General features: G+C 43.1%; 1 pseudogene; it reads left to right on the top strand.

The window, feature by feature from the left end:
* On the top strand, positions 1-26560 carry LOC122479291 (annotated as a pseudogene).

Genomic DNA, 26560 nt, shown 5'->3' with positions numbered 1-26560 from the left:
ATGCGGTAGGAGAAGGCGGTCCTCCCTGAAGTGTGGCAGCACAAAGTCAACTGGGACCACATATCAGCCACGCTGAGAGGTGCTTCCCCAGTGCCAGAGTGCACGGAGTGGGACTTTGAATCCTAGCCAAGTGAAGGGTCAAGGGAGTTGGAGGAGTGAGGACCACCCCATCTGTGCCTGCAGCACAGTGAGGATGACTCAAATGGAGTGCACAGTTTCTGGGTCTGTGGAGAAGAGATTGGGGAATTTCCATTTCCCCCCACCCCCAGCACCACCAAGGCGGGGCCTCAGGGATCAGTTCCAGGACCCATAGTGGAGGTGGGTCCACACTACACCAAACAACACCCCTTCCCACTGGGTAACTGGGTATCAACTGGAGCTGGACAGACCCTGCAGACAGCTCCTCTAGTCTGGTGATGCAGCATTGCCTGGATTAACTCTAGGTCAATTCTGGATATATAGGTATATTCTCACACACACCACTCATTTCTCCTCCTTATCTGTTCCCTCCTCTGGGCTGGTTACTCTGGATAGTGGTTTGTCTAAACAGATATATTTAATCCATTCTCTTGATACATGTTCTACACCTCCTTCTTTACATTCCTTTCTCTCTCTCTGAAATAATCAAGCAGTATAGTTTCTCTGTCTGGGTAACTTTATCTTCGTTTAGTTTTCCCCACCTCCTTCTTTATTTTCCTTTCTGTCTCTCTGGATTAAGCCTTTTAGTCTCTCTGCCTAAGCAATGTTTATTTTTTCTTTGTCCCTGCTCCTATCATTTCTCTCTTTGTATGTGCTCTTATATCAGCACTGCTTCCACCCTGTTCTTTACTTATAGTCAGTGTTTTTTGTTTTTTTGCTTTATTTTTTAGTTTTTTTGTTTTTGCCTATTTGTTTGTGTTATTTGTTTGCATGTTTGTGTGTTTTTATCTCCTGTTTGTCTGTCTCTTTGTTATCCTTTACAGGGCTACTCCAAGGAACAAATGAAAACACACCTGATGGAGGATCCAATATATCACTAAAACTAGGGTAATAAAATAACCAAAGTCACAAAAACAGAGAGCAAGTTACAATCTCCAAAAAACACCTCCACAGGGGCCAGGCAATGGACAGTGTATGACCCCCTTTGACATAGCAGTGCTCACAGTAGTAGAGCACACAACAAGCTGTTTAAAATGCATAAGGGACAGAAAACTAGCCAAAATGATGCAATGGAAGAATTCTCAAACGAAATTCCAGGGAGTAATGATAGATAACAAATTGATCAAAACTGACTTAAGCAATATAACTGAACATGAATTTAGATTAATAGTTATAAAATTAATTGCTGGGCTTGAAAAAAGCATAGAGGACAGCAGAGAATCTATTGCTACAGAGATCAAGGGACTAAAAACCAGTCATGATGAATTAAAAAAATGCTATAAATGAGGTACAAAACAAAATTTAGGTAGCCACAAAGTGGGATGAAGAGGCAGAGGGGAGAATCGGTGAATTGGATGATGAAATTATGGAAAAAGAGGAGCTAGGAAAAATAGATAAGAAAATCCATGAGTATGAGGGGAGAATTAGAGAGCAAAGTGATGCAATCAAAGAGAACAATATCTGTATCATAGGGAATTCAGAAGACGAGTGAGAGAAAGAGGTTGAAGTTGTAATTGAACAAATCATAGCTGAGAATTTCTCCTATCTGGGGAAGAAAACAGGTATTGAAATCCAAGAGGCACAGAGAACTCCCTTTAGACATAACTTGAATCGATCTTCTGCATGACATATGATAGTGAAACTGACAAAATACAAGGATAAAGAGAGAATTCTGAAAGCAGCTAGGGATATACAGGCCTTAACATACAAAGGTAAACACATAAGGGTAGTAGCAGACCTATCTACTGAAACTTGGCAGGCCAGAAAAGAATGGCAGGAGATCTTCAATGTGATGAACAGGAAAAATGTGCAGCCAAGAAACCTTTATCCAGTCAGTCTGTCATTCAGAATAGAAGGAGAGATAAAGGTCTTCCCAAACAAACAAAAAACTGAAAGAATGCATCACTATTAAACCAGCCCTACAAGAAATTCTAAGGGGGATTCTATGAATGAAATGTTGTAAGGACCACACAGTACCAGAGACATCACTGTAAGCATGAAACCTACAGACATCACAATGACTCTAAACCCATATCTTTCAATAATAACACTGAATGTAAATGGACTAAATTCACCAACCAAAAGACATAGGGTATCAGAATGGATAAAAAAAACAAGACCCATCTATTTGCTGTCTACAAGAGACTCATTTTAGACCTGAGGACACCTTCAGATTGAAAGTGAGGGGATGGAGAACTATCTATCATGCTACTGGAAGTCAAAAGAAAGCTGGAGTAGCCACACTTATATCAGACAAACTAGATTTTAAATTAAAGGCTGTAACAAGAGATGAAGAAGGACATTATAGAATAATTACAGGGTCTATCCATCAGGAAGAGCTAACAATTATAAATGTCTATGCGCTGAATACGGGAGCTCCCAAATATATAAAACAATCACAAACATAAGCAACCTTATTGATAAGAATGCAGTAAATGCAGGGGGACTTTAATACCCCACTTACAACAATGGATAGATCATCTAGACACAGGATCAATAAAGAAACAAGAGCCCTGAATGATACATTGGACCAGATGGTCTTGACAGATATATTTAGAACTCTGCATCCCAAAACAACAGAATATACTTTCTTCTCAAGTGCATATGGAACATTCTCCAAGATAGATCACATACTGGGTCACAAAACAGCCCTTAATAAGAGTAGAAGAATTGAGATCATACCATGCACACTTTCAGATCACAATGCTATGAAACTTGAAATCAACCACAGGAAAAAGTCTGGAAAACCTCCAAAAGCATGGAGGTTAAAGTACACCCTACTAAAGTATTAATGGGCCAACAAGACAATTAGAGGAGAAGTTAAAAATATATGGAAACACATGAAAATGAAAATACAATAATCCAAAAGCTTTGGGATGCAGCGAAGGAAGTCCTAAGAGGAAAATACATTGCAATCTAGGCCTATCTCAAGAAACAAGAAAATCCCGAATACAAAATTTAACGTCACACCTAAAGAAATTAGAAACATAATATCAAAGACACCCCAAACCCAGCAGAAGAAGAGAAATAATAAAGATCAGAGCAGAAATAAACAACATTGAATCCAAAATAGTACAGCAGATTAATGAAACCAAGAGTTGTTTTTTGAAAAAATAAACAAAATTGATAAACCTCTAGCCAAGACTTCCAAAAAGATAAGAGAGATGACTCAAATAGATAAAATCATGAATAAAATGGAATTATTACAACCAATCCTTCAGAAATACAAGCAATTTTCAGGTAATACTATGAAAAATTATATTCCAACAAACTGGACAACCTGGAAGAAATGGACAGATTCCTAAACTCTCACACACTTCCAAAACTCAAACAGGAAGAAATAAAAAATTTGAACATACCCATAACTAATGAAGAAATTGAATCAGTCATCAAAAATCTCCTGAGAAATAAGAGTCCTGGACCAGATGGCTTCTACCAGACATTTAAAGCAGAGAGAATACCTATCCTTCTCAAGCTTTTCCAAAAAATTGAAACAGAAGGAAAACTTCCAGACTCATTCTATGAATCCAGCATTACTTTGATTCCCAAACCAGACAGAGACCCAGAAAAAAAAAAAGATAACTACAGGCCAATATCCCTGATGAATATGGATGTAAAATTCTCAGCAAGATACTAGGAAATCAAATTCCAACAGGATATAAAAAGAATTATTCACCATGATCAAGTGGGATTCATTCCTGTGCTGCAGGGCTGGTTCAATATTTGTAAATCAATCAATGTGATACATCACATTAATAAAAGAAAAGATAAGAGTCATATGATTCTGTCAATAGATGCAGAAAAAGCATTTGACAAAATTCAACACCCTTCTTAATAAAAACCCTCAAGAAAGTCTGCATAGAACATACTTAAACATTATAAAGGCGATTTATGAAAATCCCACAGCTAATATCATCGATAATGTGGAAAAACTGAGAGCTTTCCCCCTGAGATCAGGAGCAAAACAGGGATGTCCACTCCCATTGCTGTTGTTCAATAGTGTTGAACGTCCTAGCAGCAGCAATCAGACAACAAAATGAAATAAAAGGCATAAAAATTGGCACAAAGGTAAAGTCAAAATTTCACTATTCTCAGAAGACATGATACTCTACATGGAAAACCCGCCAGACTACACCAAAAGTCTTCTAGAACTGATACCTGAATTTGGCAAAGTTGCAGGGTACAAATTCAATGTACATAAATCAGTTGCATTTTTATACACCAATAATAAAGCAGGAAAAAGAGAAATAAATAATCTGGCCCCATTCACAATTGCACGAAGAATCATAAAATACCTAGGAATAAACCTAACCAAAGCAGTAAAAGTTCTGTATGCTGAAAACTATAGAAAGCTTATGAAGGAAATTGAAGAAGATACAGAGAAATGAAAAAAACATTCTATGCTCACGGATTGGAAGAATAAATATTGTTAAAATGTCAGTACTACCCAAAGCAATCTACACATTCAATGCAATACCAATCAAAATTGCACCAGCATTCTTCTCGAAGCTAGAACAAACAATCCTAAGATGTGTGTGGAACCACAAAAGACCCTGAATAGCCAAAGTAATTTTGAAGAAGAAAACCAAGGTGGGAGGCATCACTATCCCAGATTTTAGCCTGTACTACAAAGCTGTCATCATCAAGACAGTATGGTATTGGCACAAAAACAGACACATAGCACAATGGAATAGAATAGAGACCCCAGAATTGGACCCACAAGTATATGGCCAACTAATCTTTGACAAAGCAGTAAAGAGTATCCAATGGAAAAATAAGACAGTCTCTTTAAGAAATGGTGCTGGGAGAAGTGGACAGCAACATGCAGAAGGATGAAACTAGACCACTTTCTTACACCAATTACAAAAATAAACTCAAAATGGATGAAGGACCTGAATGTGAGACAGGAAACCATCAAAACCCTAGAGAAAAAAAGCAGGAAAAAACCTCTTTGACCTCAGCCACAGCAATTTCTTGCTCTACACATCTCCAAAGGCCAGAGAATTGAAAGCAAAAATGAACTATTGAGACCTCATGAAGATAAAAAGCTTCTGCACTGCAAAGGAAACAATCAACAAAACTATAAGGCAACTGACTGAATGGGAAAAGATATTTGCAAATGACATATCAGATAAACAGCTAGTATCCAAAATCTTTAAAAAACTCACCAAACTCCACACCTGAAAAACAAATAATCTAATGAAGAAATGGGCAAAAGACATGAATAGACACTTCTCTAAAGAAGACATCCAGATGGCAGACACATGAAAAGATGCTCAACATTACTCCTCATCAGGGAAATACAATTCAAAACCACACTGAGATACTCGCTCACACAGGTCAGAGTGGGTAAAGTTAACAAATAAGGAGACTATGGATGCTGGAGAGGATGTGGAGAAATGTGAACCCTCTTGCACTGTTGGTGGGAATGAAAACTGGTGCAGCCGCTCTGGAAAACAGTGTGGAGGTTCCTCAAAAAATTAAAAATAGGTCCAGCCTATGACTCAGCAATAGCACGGCTAGGAATTTATCCAAGATATATAGGAGTTCTGATGCATAGGGGCACTGGTATCCCAATGCCTAATTATGGAAACAGCCTAATTATGGAAAGAGTCTATATGTCTATATGTCCATCAACTGATGAATGGTAAAGATGTGGTTTATATATACAATTGAATACTACTTGGCAATGAGAACAAATGAAATCTGGCCAATTTGTAGCAACGTGGATGGAACTGGAGGGTAATATGCTAAGTGTAATAAGTCAGGCAGAGAAAGACAGTTACCATATGTTTTCACTCATATGTAGATCCTGAGAAACTTAACAGAAGACCAGGGGAGAGGAGAAGGGGGGAAAAAGTTACAGAGAGGGAGGGAGGCAAACCATAAGATACTTAAATACTGAGAAAAAACTGAGGGATGATAGGAGTTGGGGAATATGGGAAATTGGTTGATGGGCATCGAGGAGGGCACCTTTTGGATGAGCACTGGGTGTTGTATTGAAACCAATCTCATAATAAATTATAAATAAATAAATAAATAAATAAATAAATAAATAAAATGTACTGTCAAAAAATAGAAAAAAACAAAATCATAATTTCTATTTTATTGGCTAAAAGCTATAGATTAAATAAAATTAAATGTTGTATTTCAAAAAAAAAACCCAAAAACTCATATCCAGACATCAGGCGGGGGGCAGGGGGTAGGGTTTGGAGAAATTTGCAGAGGAGACTCAGGCCCTGAGCACAGTAGACTAATGTTTCTTCACCCATGCACTCTAGAAAATATAAAAGGGGAGGTGGGAAAAGTGTGATCATCTCCAGGAGTGGAGGAGTGACATGACTTTAAAATTTATATGAGGATTAAATAAATAATGTTAAATTATCATTTCAGAATAATTAATTTAAGAAAAACAATCCCTGGGTGATACTGATGTGCATTTTGGCTTGCAGTTACTAATGTGTGTTATGAGTAATCACATTGTCCTGATCATGTGCAGGGGTCTCCATGGATCTGAAAAAGTGTCAGTGAACTACAGAGAGCTGACACTGGGCACAACCTGCCTGTCTCCATCAACATTTCCCAATACATTGACTTCTAGAATCCACATCCAACTGCTTAGTTTAACACCATTCTAACAGAAAGGAAAGGATAAGCAGTATGTCTGTATACAAGTATTTCAGCATAAAACATTTCTAGCCTGAGACCTCCCAGACAGATGGTTGCTAAACTTGAGGTTGGATCCTGATGTGAAGTCTCCAAACTCTGGCCACTACAGCAGGTATTTCCTGACTATAGGTTCCTGTCTGATGGAACCCTTCTAAGATCAAATATGACAAGACATTCAGGGAAGCAGGTGGAGATAGGAGACATGGAACCATACCCTCCCTCTGGTGAGATCCTGTAGGGTTATGGAAGCAGGGAGAAACTTGAGGGAGTCACGTGAATGTTGACTCCGTTCTGAACCACAAAAGAACTGCAGGGATTGGGGAAGACATATGGATTCCTACTGGCGGCTCCAGGTGGAGGGGTGGCTGGACACAGCAAGGTAGAGAAGGGGAAGGAGGGAACAGGTGCTTCTGGGAAACTGGAGGCTGTCTATGGATATGGAAGAGTGTGGCCACTTCTAAAAGGCAGAGCTGATAATCTGTCATTAATGGGATAGAAGGAAATAGGAAAGTCAGGTTTGAGGTACAGCTTCTTCCTGGAGATGGTCCCTTTTACATTTAGGGACTGTGTGGGAGATCAAGTGCCTTATGTGTTCCAATGGACTGGAGCCTGCCTGTGGCTACAGCTGAGATGGGGGAGAGCATAGTGCCAATTGTACCTGGGTGAAGCTCAAGGCAGTGTGCTCCTTGGAAAAAACTGAGAATATCCAAGAATAACCTGGTTCTTTGGAAAAAGGTAAACTTTAGGGGGACTTGGGAGGAAAGAGACTGGCATTTCTAAGACGGATGGTGCCTGATATGGTAAGAGGACTGCTGCTTTCAGGAGCCAGTGGGGAGGTTGGAAGTGTGTTCTGTGTGTTGAGAACATTTGAGAAGTTTAGTTTACACTGAAAGAAATAGAAAAGGATGGACTTATAAATAAATAAATAAATAAATAAATATAAAAAAATAAAATAAAAAAAGAAAAGGATGGACTTTACTGGGACAGTTGGTATTGACATTGGGCTTTGTCAAAATTAAAAGCAAGGTGACCCCTCCTTCAAGTGTCCTCAGCCTGGGTACCATCCCCCAGGACCTGCCGATAGAGATCAGGTCAGGAGTGGGGGTGAGCCCTGAGCAGGTGTGCTGACTTGAGTGAGATGGGACACACTCCTTTCTACCCACCCTCCCCAAATGCCTGCTTGGGAATGACCTTTGCCTTCATCACCAACACCACCGTGGAGTCACAAAAGGAGAATAGCCTGTTGGTCAGCTCACCTGGATGCCTAAAGACCAGTCTCTTCCTCTCTCTGCATGAACCTGAAGCAGGTGTGTGGTCCTCTGACATCTATGTTTGCACCAGCTAGGGGATGTGGACCTCTCACCATTGACTACAGGACTAGGGGTCTACAGGAGGGTTCCCCCTTAAGGCATACACCCAGGACCATTCCCAGCCCAGGTCCAACCATCTCTGGTCTCCAAACCCCAAGTTCTTTATTCCTAGTGGTTAACTCTTGCTATGTTTAAACAAATCCAGCCTCTACATGTGCACTGGAGAACCCACGTGACACAGAGTGGCTGGAATAAGTTAAATTTTTAGATCATCCCAATTAAGATGAAAATATCCTTGTACCTCCCACTGTGTGTACCATTCATTTCAATCCAAGTCTGTCTCTACCAGAACACATCCCCCTACAGACCATCAGTCTGATCCAAAGATTAGGGAGTCCATTCATTCTAAGCTAAGTAAAACATATCTTTGGGATTTTTTTTTGGCCAAAATTAACCCTGAACCTTTCCTGCAAAGAGTGGGATTCCTGAAATGGAAGTGATGTCTTCAACCACTTCTCAAAGTCAGACAGTTCAATTCCACCTGGGAAAGGTGAACATGAGTTCAGCTTCTTCATGCTGCCCTCCTCAGTGTGGCAGCAGTGGGAGGACTGCATAGCAGGGTGGAGGGATGGAGGGGCTGATCCAGACTCAGTTGAAGTGATGCCCAGTTAGACACACCAGAAACAGGGTTGTGAGGGTGTCCCAGGACAGTGAACCTGAAGGAGGAGCATGGTTGCACCACAACTTGTAGAAGACTCATAGACCCCTGCTTTCTGCTGTGAAAATGAAGAACACACTGTGGGGTATTGCTATACAAATCCATATTGATGGTAACCCCAACTCCTCTTCATCAAATGGCCTCATTCTCCTACCTGGTCATGCCCCAAACCAAAGCATCCTGGTGGACGATCTTCCTGTACACACCTCCCTGGCTTTGCTCCTGTATACCTGGGCAGCTTTTCTCCATGAGGGAGCCTAAGTGAAAGCTGAGCAAATTCCGTGTATCCTACCTGTCCTTGCTCAGACTTTCCTGTGGATTCCAGGACCCAGGTTCCTCATTCTACCCCACATAATAGACCCCACCAGAACTGCAGTCACCCCCTATCACTAGTTATCTCTGCTGAAGTGTTCCTCCCCATCTCCATGTGCCAGCACTCACTGGGGTTCCCTCAGGAACCCTCAGAGAAGGTATCCCTCCACAAACTAGCCCATCACACAGCACCCTCTGTCCTACCCCTGAGCTAACACGCTGGCCCCAGGAGTCATTGCAAGTGGCTCACTTCACTGTGTTCTTTCTCCCAGAACATTACCTCCAGGAGAACAGGAACTGAACCCCATAATCTGGTCAGTGTTCAGTAGGTATTTTTCACTAATTAATGCCTTGCTCTTTAGAAAGAGTCATGTTGAAATATACAGTCTAACTCAATCTAGTTCTATGAGATATAGAGTTTTATCTGGACAGTAGCTGTTCATCCCAGGTCCACACTGACACCCAAATCTTTATTAAGTGTCTGTGCCTAAAACCATTGTCCTGATGAACAGGATAGGGTACTGCCCTGAACCCGGAGTGTGCCTGATTTGTTATTGGGAAAAGCATGCATTAAATCCAAATGGACATGAGACCTGGGCAGATAGAGCTTCAGGACAGGACCATGGTATGGGGTTGGGGAGTAATTCACAACTGTGAGAGACCCAGGACCACACATGTTGGGCACATTTCAGACTCTGAGTGTTTCACACAGACATCAAATATGCACTGCTTATGGCCACGTCTCAATCCATACTCCTCAGCGCAGCAGGTGGGATGAGGTGACCACTGGTGCCCTCGTGTCCCTCTTTGGGCTCAGTGTTCAACCTCCAGCTCATGCATCCTGGGCCTCTGCAGCCTGCTGCATGGACTACTCTGCATAGTTAGCTCACTAAGGACACTTAGTGGTTCAGGAGCTAAAGTGCCTGCCATGTAGGTCACCCCGAGGGCTCCCTGAGCCTCTGGCTAGCTGGCCTTGGAGGACGCAAGAGTAACTTCTTCCCAGAACTCTCCAGAATCGGATGGTGACCATACAGGGTACAGCCTCTGGCTTGTTTTGCAGGTGGACTTGCAGACCAATGGGGAAGCAGTTTTTCCAGCCAGGACAGCTGTGAGGACACTGCAGACACAGGATGAGGCTGGAGATGTCTCTGTATCCATACAGGACAGGACAGTCCATGAACTGGCATCTCCCCACCTCCCAGGCTTTCCGCTTCCTTCAGCACAAGCCACTGGGCATAACAAGAGCTTGGACAAAGGTGGGTGGAATGGCAGGTTAACTGGCTTCTCACCTTGGGTAATGAACAGGTAGCTATTTTAACTACTCTAGTGCCCTTTATCTTGTAAGTTAAATTTCCCCTGTCTGTCATCATCTCTGCTCCCATGTTTCTTCAACCACATAATCATTTAGGGAAAGCCTTGAATGCCTTGTGACTTTTCAGCCTTAGTGGGGCTGAAGCCAGGTGTCTGTGCCAGCTGTGGGTGAAGATCTTCCTGTGAAGAGCACTGCTCATATAGTGAGTAATGGACTGCAGCCTCTGGCCCCTGTTGAATCCTCTACTGGGAGAAAGGGATCTCAGCTGTACTGAGAGCCAATATCAGAGTCTCACTCACCCAGAGCCAGGTTGGCCCCTCAGCCCCCAGCACTCCTCCACCTACATATCTACTAACAGACCCAGACTGGACCCTGTGGGACTTCCAGCACTGTCAGCATCAGCACCAGAACCTGGAGTCCCCACCCTGTGCAGTCAGGGAGGGGCCACCGGAAATTTCAGGATATAGGATTTGGATATGGGGTATGGTGATAGGTCTCAATCTGTCCCCCAGCATGGAGCCCCCACCCTCAGGATGAAAGGGGTCTGGCCACTACCAGGGCTCAAGGGAACCCATGGCTACCCCTGGGCACTAATAGATCTGGGCTTTCAGAGTCCAAAACCCACCACGACCAAGCATGCATGAGGAGGAGAAGCATGCAAGAGCACCATGAATTTGGGATCCTTAGCTTGAGGCCTTGTCTCTTCCTCATAGTCAGTTGTGTGTTGCTGACACGAGGCACCCGATCTCCTTGGACAGAGGTCTTCAGAATGAACTGCTAAATGAAAACCCAGTCCCTTTCTCCTGACACCTTGAAGAGCAAAAATTTCACCTGGGGTCATCGTTCAGGTGCAGTGGGCAGGAGGAGCAGGTGGCCTGCTGATGAGTCAGAATTAGATGGATTCCTTGTTCCTGGTTTCCTTCCTCACTCTGTTGTCTTTGTAAAATAGTAATTTTGTGCACCAGGCTTCCATTTACATTTCCAAAAGGAACAAGTCATTAATGTAAATGATCTTGGCAGCAGCAGTGAAACCTCCTGATTTGTTGAATTGTCACTTTATGACCAGGAAAAAACCTTCTGAGAAAGAGTCCAGGAGATCTGATTACCCGATGCTCTGGTTCCCAAGAACTCCCTGGGTCTCGTCTAGGGGACACACGACATTGAGATCACATGGAATTTGTGTTCTTTAGGATGCAGGGACAACTGTGATGCTGGCACAGATGGTGGCCTTCGACCCACAGTTGATTGTTGACACTCAAAGTCTAACAGTGAAGAGGAAAGACTGCCCTGCCCACCTCCCTACTTGTCTCTGCCTGGACACACAGCAGACCAAGACCACCAGTTCCCCAGGCATGTCTGGGATGCTGCATCAGCAGACTCAGCCCTGAGGACATATAGATTCACCTTCTGTTAAGGTGTCACAGCAGGGAGAATGGCAGGCTGTGGGTGGTCCTGGCCTCACCAAGGAGGGGCAGGTGAGCGGTGGGAAATTAGCTCCAGGGGACCTCCAGGTCTGCAGGTGCCAGTGTTCACCTGACACCTCACTTCCTCTTGCACAGCAGTCTCCACATCAGTGTCCACCTACACCTTGAGGAATAGTGTCAGGTGATGTGAGTCCCCAGAGTCCCCTGCAGGTAAGCAAAGGAGCCTGGTGTGACTTAGCCTCACTCAATGCTGTGGCCTGTTCACCCACTAGATCCTTGCCAGCATGTCTCAGCCCTTGTATCCCATCAGCAGCACATGAAAGCATGTTCCCCACCTCCAGAGTGGGTCATTCCCTGTGATAGGATGGAACATGGGCACCTGCATTTTCATCCAGCTGTTTCCCAGGACCTCCACGTTGACCCAGAGCCATCTCATCCCTCAGCAGTGGCCACAACCTCACTCACCTCCAGGCCCACTGTGTCCACTTCACTCTGACATCACACCAGAATTTATAGGAACAATTTTTATATAGTTTCCTCAAATCTTTTTGGTAACCTGAAATCTTCAATTAGAGAGAATTTAAGGCTTAAGTTAAATTATCTACTGCATATCTGGATCATTTCCAATAGCATGAAATAATGAAACTTTCAATATTGAAGACAGGTTTACCTACTTTTGACTTCATCAATACAGAGAAACTAAAGATAAATTTGGGTCTCTTAGTAAACATGTCTTGTGCTTTAATGAAAGATTGTACTGAAGAAGCACACGTTTCTAGGATTCAGGAAATATATTCAAAAAATTTCCCTTCGAACAGATGGTGGTGCAGCCCATAGTTCATAATTGCTTACCACTTAGTTCTGTTAGGAATTAAGGGTTAAAAATTCTATATCCGGTTGAAGCTACTAGAATGAATAAAGAAGGCATCTATCCTTGGAGAAAAATTGGATGAATGCTTTAGTTAAAGAAAAGCAAAGGAAATCATTGTATGTTGAAGAAAAGAAAAAAAGCAATTGTTTCCTAAAGTGAGGGTGATTATTTAAAGAGGGAAAACTTAGGAAAAATCTGAATTTAAAAACATTGTAGAAGTGTTGTGGAAAAGGAATCTTTCAGAACAAATTTTAGTGTGTGGTCAAGCTGGTTAAGATCAAAATGAATTTATTCTTTCTCCTATAAAAACGGACATGTTCAACTTAATTAGGCTATTTAATCATGTTAAATTATACAGGAAGTATCGTAAAACAGGTGACTCTAATCCTTCCTAGATTTTATTTATGTGGATAAGTGCTATTAATAACAACATCCCAGAAACTGTATGCAATTCTTAGAGATATAATACATCCTCATGTATTGTTAACACCTGTAATTCTAGTTACTGTCTTAAAAATATTTGCAGTAACCAAATTTCTTCAATTGACCTGTAATTAACTCTAATCAAACCTTTAACCACACCAATGTTAAGTCCTTTACAATTCACAATTATTCTTTGACTCAGAACCTTTCATAAAAGTGTTCCTGCAAAAATGCTTCATTCTCAAGGAGTTTCATGAAAAAGATTCTAGAGAACAGATTTCTGTTAATTTTTTTTATATATGAAATTTATTGTCAAATTGGTTTCCATACAACACCCAGTGCTCATCCCAAAAGGTGCCCTCCTCAATACCCATCACCCACCCTCCCATCCCTCCCATCCCCCATCAACCCTCAGTTTGTTCTCAGTTTTTAACAGTCTCTTATGCTTTGGCTCTCTCCCACTCTAACCTCTTTTTTTTTTCCTTCCCCTCCCCCATGGGTTTCTATTAAGTTTCTCAGAATCCACATAAGAGTGAAACCATATGGTATCTGTCTTTCTCTGTATGGCTTATTTCACTTAGCATCACACTCTCCAGTTCCATCCACGTTGCTACAAAGGGCCATATTTCATTTTTTCTCATAGCCACGTAGTATTCCATTGTGTATATAAACCACAATTTCTTGATCCATTCATCAGTTGATGGACATTTAGGCTCTTTCCATAATTTGGCTATTGTTGAGAGTGCTGCTATAAACACTGGGGTACAAGTGCCCCTATGCATCAGTATTCCTGTATCCCTTGGGTAAATTCCTAGCAGTTCTATTGCTGGGTCATAGGGTAGGTCTATTTTTAATTTTCTGAGGAACCTCCACACTGCTTTCCAGAGCGGCTGCAACAATTTGCATTCCCACCAACAATGCAAGAGGGTTCCCGTTTCTCCACATCCTCTCCAGCATCTATAGTCTCCTGATTTGTTCATTTTGGCCACTCTGACTGGTGTGAGGTGATACCTGAGTGTGGTTTTGATTTGTATTTCTCTGATAAGGAGCGACGTTGAACATCTTTTCATGTGCCTGTTGGCCATCTGGATGTCTTCTTTAGAGAAGTGTCTATTCATGTTTTCTGCCCATTTCTTCACTGGGTTATTTGTTTCTCGGGTGTGGAGTTTGGTGAGCTCTTTATAGATTTTGGATACTAGCCCTTTGTCCGATATGTCATTTGCAAATATCTTTTCCCATTCCGTTGGTTGCCTTTTAATTTGTTGGTTGTTTCCGTTGCTGTGCAGAAGCTTTTTATCTTCATAAGGTCCCAGTAATTCACTTTTGCTTTTAATTCCCTTGCCTTTGGGGATGTGTCGAGTAAGAAATTGCTACGGCTGAGGTCAGAGAGGTCTTTTCCTGCTTTCTCCTCTAGGGATTTGACGGTTTCCTGTCTCACATTCAGGTCCTTTACCCATTTTGAGTTTATTTTTGTGAATGGTGTGAGAAAGTGGTCTAGTTTCAACCTTCTGCATGTTGCTGTCCAGTTCTCCCAGCACCATTTGTTAAAGAGACTGTCTTTTTTCCATTGGATGTTCTTTCCTGATTTGTCAAAGATGAGTTAGCCATACATTTGTGGGTCTAGTTCTGGGGTTTCTATTCTATCCCATTGGTCTATGTGTCTGTTTTTGTGCCAATACCATGCTGTCTTGATGATGACAGCTTTGTAGTAGAGGCTAAAGTCTGGGATTGTGATGCCTCCTGCTTTGGTCTTCTTCTTCAAAATTCCTTTGGCTATTCGGGGCCTTTTGTGGTGCCATATGAATTTTAGGATTGCTTGTTCTAGTTTCGAGAAGAATGCTGGTGCAATTTTGATTGGGATTGCATTGAATGTGTAGATAGCTTTGGGTAGTATTGACATTTTGACAATATTTATTTTTCCAATCCATGAGCAGGGAATGTCTTTCCATTTCTTTATATCTTCTTCAATTGCCTTCATAAGCTTTCTATAATTTTCAGCATACAAATCTTTTACATCTTTGGTTAGATTTATTCCTAGGTATTTTATGCTTCTTGCTGCAACTGTGAATGGGATCAGTTTCTTTATTTGTCTTTCTGTTGCTTCATTGTTAGTGTATAAGAATGCAACTGATTTCTGTACATTGATTTTGTATCCTGCAACTTTGCTGAATTCCTGTATCAGTTCTAGCAGACTTTTGGTGGAGTCTATCGGATTTTCCATGTATAATATCACGTCATCTGCAAAAAGCGAAAGCTTGACTTCATCTTTGCCAATTTTGATGTCTTTGATTTCCTTTTGTTGTCTGATTGCTGATGCTAGAACTTCCAGCACTATGTTAAACAACAGCGGTGAGAGTGGGCATCCCTGTCGTGTTCCTGATCTCAGGGAAAAAACTCTCAGTTTTTCCCCGTTGAGGATGATGTTAGCTGTGGGCTTTTCATAAATGGCTTTTATGATCTTTAAGTATGTTCCTTCTATCCCGACTTTCTCAAGGGTTTTTATTAAGAAAGGGTGCTGGATTTTGTCAAAGGCCTTTTCTGCATCGATTGACAGGATCATATGGTTCTTCTCTCTTTTTTTTTTTTTTTGTTAATGTGATGTATCACATTGATTGATTTGCGAATGTTGAACCAGCCCTGCATCCCAGGAATGAATCCCACTTGATCATGGTGAATAATTCTTTTTATATGCCGTTGAATTCGATTTGCTAGTATCTTATTGAGAATTTTTGCATCCATATTCATCAGGGATATTGGCCTGTAGTTCTCTTTTTTTACTGGGTCTCTGTCTGGTTTAGGAATCAAAGTAATACTGGCTTCATAGAATGAGTCTGGAAGTTTTCCTTCCCTTTCTATTTCTTGGAATAGCTTGAGAAGGATAGGTATTATCTCTGCTTTAAACATCTGGTAGAACTCCCCAGGGAAGCCATCTGGTCCTGACTCTTATTTGTTGGGAGATTTTTGATAACCGATTCAATTTCTTCACTGGTTATGGGTCTGTTCAAGCTTTCTATTTCCTCCTGATTGAGTTTTGGAAGAGTGTGGGTGTTTAGGAATTTGTCCATTTCTTCCAGGTTGTCCAATTTGTTGGCATATAATTTTTCATAGTATTCCCTGATAATTGCTTGTATTTCTGAGGGATTGGTTGTAATAATTCCATTTTCCTTCATGATTTTATCTATTTGGGTCATCTCCCTTTTCTTTTTGAGAAGCCTGGCTAGAGGTTTGTCAATTTTGTTTATTTTTTCAAAAAACCAACTCTTGGTTTCGTTGATCTGCTCTACAGTTTTTTTAGATTCTATATTGTTTATTTCTGCTCTGATCTTTATTATTTTTCTTCTTCTGCTGGGTTTAGGCTGCCTTTGCTGTTCTGCTTCTAGTTCCTTTAGGTGTGCTGTTAGATTTTGTATTTGGGATTTTTCTTGTTTCTTGAGATAGGCCTGGATTGCAATGTGTTTTCCTCTCAGGACTGCCTTCGCTGCGTCCCAAAGTGTTTGGATTGTTGTATTTTCATTTTCATTTGTTTCCATATATTTTTTAATTTCTTCTCTAATTGCCTGGTTGGCCCACTCATTCGTTAGTAGGGTTTTCTTTAACCTCCATGCTTTTGGGGGTTTTCCAGACTTTCCTGTGGTTGATTTCAAGCTTCATAGCATTGTGGTCTGAAAGTATGCATGGTATAATTTCAATTCTTGTAAACTTATGAAGGGCTGTTTTGTGACCCAGTATATGATCTATCTTGGAGAATGTTCCATGTGCACCCGAGAAGAAAGTATATTCTGTTGCTTTGGGATGCAGAGTTCTAAATATATCTGTCAAGTCCATCTGATCCAATGTCTCATTCAGGGCCCTTGTTTCTTTATTGACTGTGTGTCTAGATGATCTATCCATTTCTGTAAGTGGGGTATTAAAGTCCCCTGCAATTACCACATTCTTATCAATAAGGTTGCTTATGTTTATGAGTAATTGTTTTATATAATGGGGGCTCCGGTATTCGGCACATAGACATTTATAATTGTTAGCTCTTCCTGATGGATAGACCCTGTAACTATTATATAATGTCTTTCTTCATCTCTTGTTAAAGCCTTTAATTTAAAGTCTAGTTTGTCTGATATAAGTATGGCTACTCCAGCTTTCTTTTGGCTTCCAGTAGCATGGTAAATAGTTATCCATCCCCTCACTCTCAATCTGAAGGTGTCCTCAGGTCTAAAATGAGTCTCTTGTAGACAGCAAATAGATGGGTCTTGTTTTTTCATCTATTCTGATACCCTATGTCTTTTGGTTGGTGCATTTAATCCATTTACATTCAGTGTTATTATAGAAAGATACGGGTTTAGAGTTATTGTGATGTCTGTATGTTTTATGCTTGTAGTGATGTCTCTGGTACTTTGTCTCACGGGATCCCCCTTAGGATCTCTTGTAGGTCTGGCTTCGTGGTGACAAATTCCTTCAGTTTTTGTTTGTTTGGGAAGACCTTTATCTTTCCTTCTATTCTAAATGACAGACATGCTGGATAAAGGATTCTTGGCTGCATATTTTTTCTGTTTAGCACACTGAAGATATCGTGCCAATTCTTTCTGGCCTGCCAAGTTTCAAAAGAGAGATCAGTCACGAGTCTTATAGGTCTCCCTTTACATGTGAGGGCACGTTTATCCCTTGCTGCTTTCAGAATTTTCTCTTTATCCTTGTATTTTGCCAGTGTCACTATGATATGTCGTGCAGAAGATCGATTCAAGTTACGGCTGAAGGGAGTTCTCTGTGCCTCTTGGATTTCAGTGTCTTTTTCCTTCCCCAGTTCAGGGAAGTTCAGCTATAATTTCTTCAAGTACCCCTTCAGCACCTTTCCCTCTCTCTTCCTCCTCTGGGATACCAATTATGCGTATATTATTTCTTTTTAGTGTATCACTTAGTTCTCTAATTTTCCCCTCATACTCCTGGATTTTTTTATCTCTCTTTCTCTCAGCTTCCTCTTTTTCCATAACTTTATCTTCTAGTTCACCTATTCTCTCCTCTGCCTCTTCAATCCGAGCTGCCGTCATTTCCATTTTGTTTTGCATTTCATTTAAAGCGCTTTTCAGCTCCTTGTGACTGTTCCTTAGTCCCTTGATCTCTGTAGCAAGAGATTCTCTGCTGTCCTCTATACTGTTTTCAAGCCCAGCGATTAATTTTATGACTATTATTCTAAATTCACTTTCTGTTATATTATTTAAATCCTTTTTGATCAGTTCATTAGCTGTTGTTATTTCCTGGAGATTCTTCTGAGGGGAATTCTTCCGTTTGGTCATTTTGGATAGTCCCTGGAGTGGTGAGGACCTGCAGGGCACTTCTCCTGTGCTGTGGTGTATAACTGGAGTTGGTGGTCGGGGCCGCAGTCCGACCTGATGTCTGCCCCCAGGCCACCGCTGGGGCCACAGTCAGACTGGTGTGCGCCTTCTCTTCCCCTCTCCTAGGGGCAGGATTCACTGTGGGTTTGGCATGGCCCGTCTGGGCTGCTTGCACACTGCCAGGCTTGTGATGCTGGGGATCTGGCTTATTAGCTGGGGTGGGTAGGCAAGGTGCACAGGGGCAGGATGGGTAGGCTTAGCTTTCTTCTCCTTAGGTGATCCACTTCAGGAGGGGCCCTGTGGCAGCGGGAGGGAGTCAGATCCACTGCCGGAGGTTTGGCTCCGCAGAAGCGCAAAGTTGGGTGTTTGCGCAGAGCAAGCAAGATCCCTGGCAGGAACTGGTTCCCTTTGGGATTTTGGCTGGGGGATGGGCGGGGGAGATGGCTCTGGCGAGCGCCTTTGTTCCCCACCAAACTGAGCTCTGTCGTCCGGGGGCTCAGCAGCTCTCCCTCCCTTTGTCCTCTAGGCTTCCCGCTTTCTGAGCAGAGCTGTTAACTTATGACCTCCCAGACGCTAAGTCGTGCTTGCTGTGGGAACACACTCCATCCTTCCGGCCCCTCCGCTTTTGCAAGCCAGACTCGGGGGCTCTGCTTGGCCTGTGAGTCACCCCTCCACCCGGGCTCCCTCCTGCCAGTCCGTGGAGCGTGCACTGCCTCGCTGCCCTTCCTACCCTCTTCCGTGGGCCTCTCGTCTGCGCTTGGCTCCGGAGACTCCGTTCTGCTAATCATCTGGTGGCTTTCTGGGTTATTTAGGCAGGTGTAGGTGGAATCTAAGTGATCAGCAGGATGTGCGGTGAGCCCAGCGTCCTCCTATGCTGCCATCTTCCCTCCTCTCCCGTTTTCTGTTAATTTTAATGTCAAAACTTAACTGGGTAAAACGTTCCAGATCTAATTTAAAAATTTTAAGTGCAAAATTTAATTACATGAATGAATAAACTAAGGTTGATTAGAATTCTTATGACTTCTTGGTAATATTGCTGGCTCCTTGATATTTTGTTTCCAGATACAAGGACATCTTTCCCTGTGAGCCTCACGTCACTTTCCCCCCTCCAGTTTCTCACCTGGGACAGGAAGTCGACCACAAGGAGCAAGGCCCTGCCCTGAGAAAGGATGTGCATCTGCTGGTCCCTCCACAGAGGGATCCAAGATGCCCCACGGAGGATGAGGGCAGGAGAGTGGGGGTGAGAGCTGCCTGGTGATTGGACATGCAAGCCTGAATAAGCTGGGAGCCACCTTGTGATTGGTCAATGAACAGAGGGACCGTGATGACAGTCACCTGTTGATTGGACACATGAGCTAGTCTTTGCTGAGAGCCACCTGGTGACTGAACACATGAGAGGGACCATGCTGAGAGACACGTGGGGATTGGACACATAAGAGGGACCATGCTGAGAGCCCTCTGGTTATTGGTCACATGAGCGAGACCATGCTGAGGGCAGCTTGGTGATTGGACACAGGAGGGAGACTGCAGTGAGAGCTGCTTTCTGATTGGCCACTTGTGTGAGGCAATGATGTAAGCTGCCTGGTGGTTGGGCACAGAAGAAAGCCCACAGTGAGAGTCGTCTGCTGATTGTCCACAAACTGAGGTGAGTGGATAGCTATCTGGTGATTGACCCTGTAGGCCATCTGGCACTGAAAGCTACCTGGTGATTGGACGGAGATAAGCGTGAGACTGTACTGAGAGGAGCCTGGTGTTTGCATACAGGGTGCTGTGGTTATGTTAGGAGGGTCAGGACTTTATAAAATCCAGGCACCCATAGGATTCCACTCCCCTCCCCTTCCCCCTGCCAATGGCTCCTGACCGCAAATGCAGCAAGGGGCAGTCCCCAACCTGCCCTCAGAGAGCCATGGACACCAGCCCACCTTCCTTCTTTAATTCCACAGTTTCCACACCAGACTCCCTGTTCAGCAAAGGGAAACTTCCAGTGCACACAGAAGGACCCCTGTACCTCTGTGCCCCTGCAGACCTCCACACAACAAGGTCAACTGCCTACCCCTATGTCACCCTCTAAGACCCACCAACATGCATAGTTAGAATCCAGCCCCAGGCTTTATCTTGCTATTCCCAGAGACCTCCTCAGCTTGTGCAATTCAGCGTCACTGCCTGGTCCAGGGAGCTGGCTGTAGGAGTCCCCAACCATCCCACCCAATGCTGCCTTCCAAGAATGTGAACCCAGAAGTTGCAAGCAGTGAGGACAGGGGCCTTAGAAACCTCCCACTGCCTCTTGCCAACCCTGGCCATGACCAGGTTCTTGTCCCCCAAGTGGTCCCACCATTGCCATAAAGGGACAAACTGGTCCCAGGGCCCCTTCTACCCTAAGACATTCAGTGACTCTGTAAGAAACACGAAAAGTCAGGACACAGAGAAGGAAGAACAACCCAAACCCAGAATGAGGCTACTTCCCAGATAAAAATTCCCCTTCCAGCAGAGTCAGGTGTGCGGTGTGTTATGCCCAGAATTTGTGACCCCCAAAGACCACCAGGGAGCTGAGTCTGATGCAAAAGCAAAGAGCCTTTATTCAAGCTAGCTTGAGCTCAATCCCCTACCTGCACCGATGCAGCAGTGAGATGCCAGAGAGAGAGCGAGTTTCAAAAGCACAAAGGTTTTATAGGGATCCAGGGACAGTTGGTGGGGTGATGGTCGTGGCCTTAGCCTATTGGCTGGGGAAGGGTCAGAGTCCCATTGCGCAGGTTGCCGGGCATGATTTGAACAGGAAGTTTGAATGGGTGAGCGGGAAGTTATTCAAGGGGAGGAGGCGTGGTCTGAGGTTTGAGCGGGAATTTCTTTCTGCGGTTTTCCCGGAAAGGGGGCCAGGTTGGGGACATAGTCACTCAAGATGGAGGACACAGAACAAAATGGAGTCAGCCGGCCTAGATCCGCTCTTTCAGGGTGGTAAGGAAGGTAGAGGTTGTTCCCTCTCACATGTCAGTGATTCATGGCTGGATGCCAAGACCTGGTTGCTTGCAGCCATTCAGAGTACAGTGCCAACACTGGGTCACTGTGCCCAGGTTCTGATGGATCCATGACCTACAGGTCTGAGGCCAACTTCAGCCTGATGTCCTGGTAACACACCACTTGGGGAGCCTTTATCATTTGGGGAGTTCTCTCCTGAGTGAAAAAAGGCTGCCATGACTAAGGACCAGAGAAAGGCCTGCAGCTCAGAAGCTGTCCTTAGGAATGAAAGTCATAGAAACAGCTTTGAGAGAATTGATTGAAAGCCCAAATTTATACAAATGGCTTTTAACACAGGCAGGGAGACAGGGACAGTAATAAATAACTCTCCAAAAAAGTCTCAGCTGAAGAATTCCCTCACAGTGTGTGTGAAAGCACATCAAAGTATGAAAAATCTGCTTTTTAAATTCACATACCTGAAGGACAAGACTGAAAGACAATGCCAGAGGGCTCCCTGGACATGGCCCAACAGGAGGAGGAGGGGGCTGATACAAAAGGAGGAGTCCCAGCCCCTGAGAGCAGAGAAGTCATAGACTGAGCTCCTCCAATACAAGGAGAGGTCTTCCACATTGGAGGTGGAGATGTCAGGGGCAGGTTAGGTCTTTGAGCTTCAAAGATTCTTTTTCCAAATTCAGTGCTTCCTTGGAATTTTTGCCTTCCATGCCACATTTTCAAAGGAGAGAGGTCACCACACATTACTATCCCAGGAGGACATAGAAGGGAAGCTGGGCTGTTGTGTGTGTCAGATCCTAGAGTGGGAGTGTCATGACATTCAAGGTGTCTACCAGCTTTAAATAAATAGTTGTGTTGGAATGCAAAAGAAGAGTTTCCTGGTGTTTGTGATGCACAGCTCATGATCATAGTTACCACTGCACCACACTACTAACTGCATTCTCCAAAGGGTGAGCAGGGGTCTCCATGGCTCTTAGAAAGTACAACCTGCCCATCTTAGTCAACATTTTTCACATACATTGGCTCCTCTAGAACTCAAGGCCAGCTGCTGACGTGAGTTCCATTCTGATAGAAAAATGGAAGCAGTGTCTACACACAGCTATTTCTGAATAGACCATTTCTGACCTACGACCTCACAACCACTTTGTGGCAAAGCTTGGCTCCAAACTCTGGATCCTTAAAGTTTCTGTTTGTAACAATGCCATTCACATCCCATTGACAAAAGCAAGTCATATAGCCAAACCCATTTGAAAAGAAAAGTAAATGTGGTCCACGGGGAGGGCCATGTCCAGGAAAGAAAGGTGAAAACTTGGGGGCAAATAAGAGAATTTACCTTACTCTTCTGGCCTATAATCCCCTAAAGGGAATTATCTTATTTATTCTGTTTTTCCAGTGCCCAGAACCATGTCTGGCATTAATAAATAAAGTCAAGAATATTTTTCTTTTTTTTAATTTAAATTTTACTTAGCCAAAATGCATTGCAATATTGGTTTCAGGAATATAATTTAGTGATTCAACACTTACATACAATACCAAGTCCTCATCACAAGTGCTGTCCTTAGTGCCCATCACCCATCTAGCTTATCTCCCACCCATCTCCATCCATCAACCCTCAGTTGGTTCTCTATAATGAAGAGTCTCTAGTGATTTGTTTCCCTCTCTCCTCTTCCCCCCCTTCCCATATGATCATCTGTTTTGTTTCCTAAATTCCACCTATGAGTGTAATCATATGGTATTTGTTTTTCTCTGATTGACGTGTCTCACTTAACATAATGCCTTCTAGCTCCATAATGCATTCATTGTAAGACTCTTGAAGGAAAGAATGTGAGCAGCTTTCGTTTAGATATGGTTATGATTCTATTTCTTCCCATTTTGAATCCAGAAGGATTTAGATTTCATGAAAGCATGTATATAGCCCACAATTTGTGGCAATAACATCCATATTAGTAAAAATAAAAATAGACAGAACTTCTTGAGTGCTTACCATGTGCTAAAAACACTGCTAAGGATTTTAGGTTTGTTATGTCATTTTAATCTTCAAGCAAATTTATGAGGTAAGCATTGCTTTCTCCATGTTGTAGATGACACGACTGAGAATCAGAGAGGTTCAATAATTCATTCAGTGTCACATAGCTAGAAGGCAGTGGAGCTATGATGTGAACCCAGGCTCAGTAGACTCTATAGCCTCCTACTATGCATCATGCTATATCACCTCTATATGTTAAGTGAAGCCCAAACAATGTCATTTTCCTCATCTATAAAACAGGGATAAACAAGAAATGGCCACTTTGTAAAATTGTTAGAAGGTTAACAGAAAAGTTCTATATCAATTCCTTGATCCAGTGAAGCTTACACTGTGGACACTTAACAAATATGCCCTTTTGTTCATGTCCATTTCACATCTGACTCCTGCTCCCAGATTTGATGGAAATTCTCTTCAGGGTGTGATGCTCATAACCCATATTATAGCTTTGTTAAACCTTTAGTACTCAACTTCTAAAACATACATAGGTCCTCTATTGACATTTTCTCCAAAAATCAAACTATTAGCAGTGGGGTTCTAAAACCCTTGGGAAGGTCCAACTCTTAGTATTTCTCTTGGATGCTAAATTATTCATGAACTTTGATGGATTTTGAAGTTAGCTTCCTCAAAAGGAGGAGGATTGATAGAGGAGGCTGAAGTCAGTCACTTTCACATCTCAGGTGATTAGATTGACAGAAAGCAAGCAATTGGCACGGGTAAAGTTGCCAAAGCGACCTGTGAGGTGCGAAGGCCAGGAAGAGGGTGGGTCTTTTCAAACTCTACTCAGAAATTTCAGACATCAAGGGTGGGAGGAGCATTTTGTGTCTGCAAAAACAAGGGTCATTTGTTTTGGAAATCACTGTGTTGGACAAGAGGAAGAAGAAACATATAATAAATACCTACTGTGTGCCAGTCACCTTAGATATGTAATCCTATTGGATTCTCAAAAAACAAAAAAAAAAAGTCTGTTTCACAGACAGGAAACTGGGACTCTGAAAAGTGAAATAACTTGAGCAAGTTTATGAAGTAAGTCGGGGTTCCAAGATAGGGACCTAACTCACCTAACTAAAGGTGAGGAGGTAAACTCACCTCCATGGACACAACACATTTACATCTATTTATAGAGAATTTCCTCCTGAAGAGGAGGTGAGGGCCCTCCATATATATTCTGTACAAGGAAAGGTAGACAGCACAGACAGAGGCAAGAGAGACAGAGACAGGGGACCCCATTTCCAGCCTACAAACCATGGTGTGGAGTGATAGTTCTATGGGACTGTAACAGATTTGTCTGCCCTGGGACACAGATAAGGAGCTGCATTTGAAAAGAGAAACCAGAAGGCAAAAGATCCATTGCTAGAACTCCCACAAATGGGGGGAGAACTGCTGGATTTCTTTCTTTGTGGAGGGGCTGACAAGCGCCTGGTTCATATGCCTCTCCACCTTAATAAGCATGAATACCAGCACCCCATGCACCCTGCCTCCACCCTCACACTGTTCCAGACACCGCTGAGCCCACATTCCCTGGGTATCACCCCCATTTCCCTCACAGTCCCACTCCCACCTCCTCCCCCTGCACCCTCACAACTCTGCATTCCCCACTTGCACTGCCCCATTGGATCCCAAGTCTCCCCTTCCCATTACCCCTACTCTTCCCCCACTCCTTCCTTCCCACCCTCCCAATTCCCTTATCTACACCTCCACACACCCATATTCCCTCTCCAGCATAGCTCCACTCCTCTCTGCACACCCTCATGTTCCATTGGTCACACCTCACCCATGGCCTGGTTGGGTTCCCCCATGCACCCATGTGCCCACAGTCCCTCTCTGGCATCCCTCACTTCTCCTTATACCCCCACATCCCCTTCACCTTATCCTTGCACCCCCACTCCCCCGCCCCAGCATTCCCACTTCTTTCCCCATGCACACTCCCATGTCTCCAGCTCCACCTGCACAGGAGTGTCCACTGAGCATCCCCCCTGCACCCTGGTCTCCCCACTCCTGAGGCAGGAGGAGCACCACCAAAGATGAACTGATCATCCCTGACCTCCACCTCCTCATTCTGCAGCCCCAGGACCAGGAATCAGGCACGCTGGAGAAATTCTAGTTGGAAGAATAGTCGCAAGACTCAGAAAGTGGGTTTCCAGGCACTTCATGAGGTCACACAAGTGTCACCACATCAGTCCAACCAGTTCAAAGTTTGTGGTCTCTCATACTACATGACAAGTTAGAAAGGCCATCTTTGCCTTAGAAGCCAATGGTTTTCCAGCAGTGCAAATGTGGGAGAATTCAGAACAAAGTCTTGTAGGAATGCTAACAACTAGATTTCATAAATCCACTACATAGATACTATCTGTCATTCATGGTACACACTTATGAATTAGAGGAACATGAAATGGAAACATGGAGGGAGTTTATTTACAAGAAACATTGACCTTCAGTGAATACAGCTCCAGATGCAAGCCTCTTTCATGCTGTATATTTGTTGATTAAAAATGAAAATCCACACATTGCAAGTTGTTGATCCTCTAAGTGGGAATGCTCTTCCTATGCTTACCCACAAATGGATTCTCAAATTCCTCAGGTTTGCATGTCTGATATACCAAAGCCTGCCTTTGTGAAGCAGGACCCAGATGCTCTTGCACTTGGGACACACCACAACATCACCTTCATCCACCCGGACACTCCCTTCAGTAGAGACTTGAACATCTGTGTAGAAAACCAAGTATCAGGCTTGTCTATATTGCATGAGTCAGGGAAAGGTGTAGATATTTGCTCCAAATCTGATGTAATTAACTTTGCTGCTAAAAACAAAAACAAAAACAAAAACAAAAAAAACTTACACTAACCTAGATATAACAGTGTCCCAGGCCATTTAGCACTTCTCACAGTACTTCATTTTTATTGGTAGTTACAGTAATCTGGAGAAATATCCTGGACAGCATATAGTGGGCTGAGGTGCATGGGATGCTGGTTGTGAATGAGGCAGATAGCATCATGGGTATCATTTCCCTATCAAATATTCTACAGATTCTGATACACCTGCAGGTGACAAAAAAAGGATACAGAAAATGA

The sequence above is a fragment of the Prionailurus bengalensis genome, chromosome A1, assembly GCF_016509475.1.
Source record: "Prionailurus bengalensis isolate Pbe53 chromosome A1, Fcat_Pben_1.1_paternal_pri, whole genome shotgun sequence".
In the NCBI taxonomy this organism is placed as follows: Eukaryota; Metazoa; Chordata; class Mammalia; order Carnivora; family Felidae; genus Prionailurus; species Prionailurus bengalensis.
The sequence above is the reverse complement of the archived record's forward strand: the minus strand, read 5'-3'. Positions and strand labels throughout refer to the sequence as shown.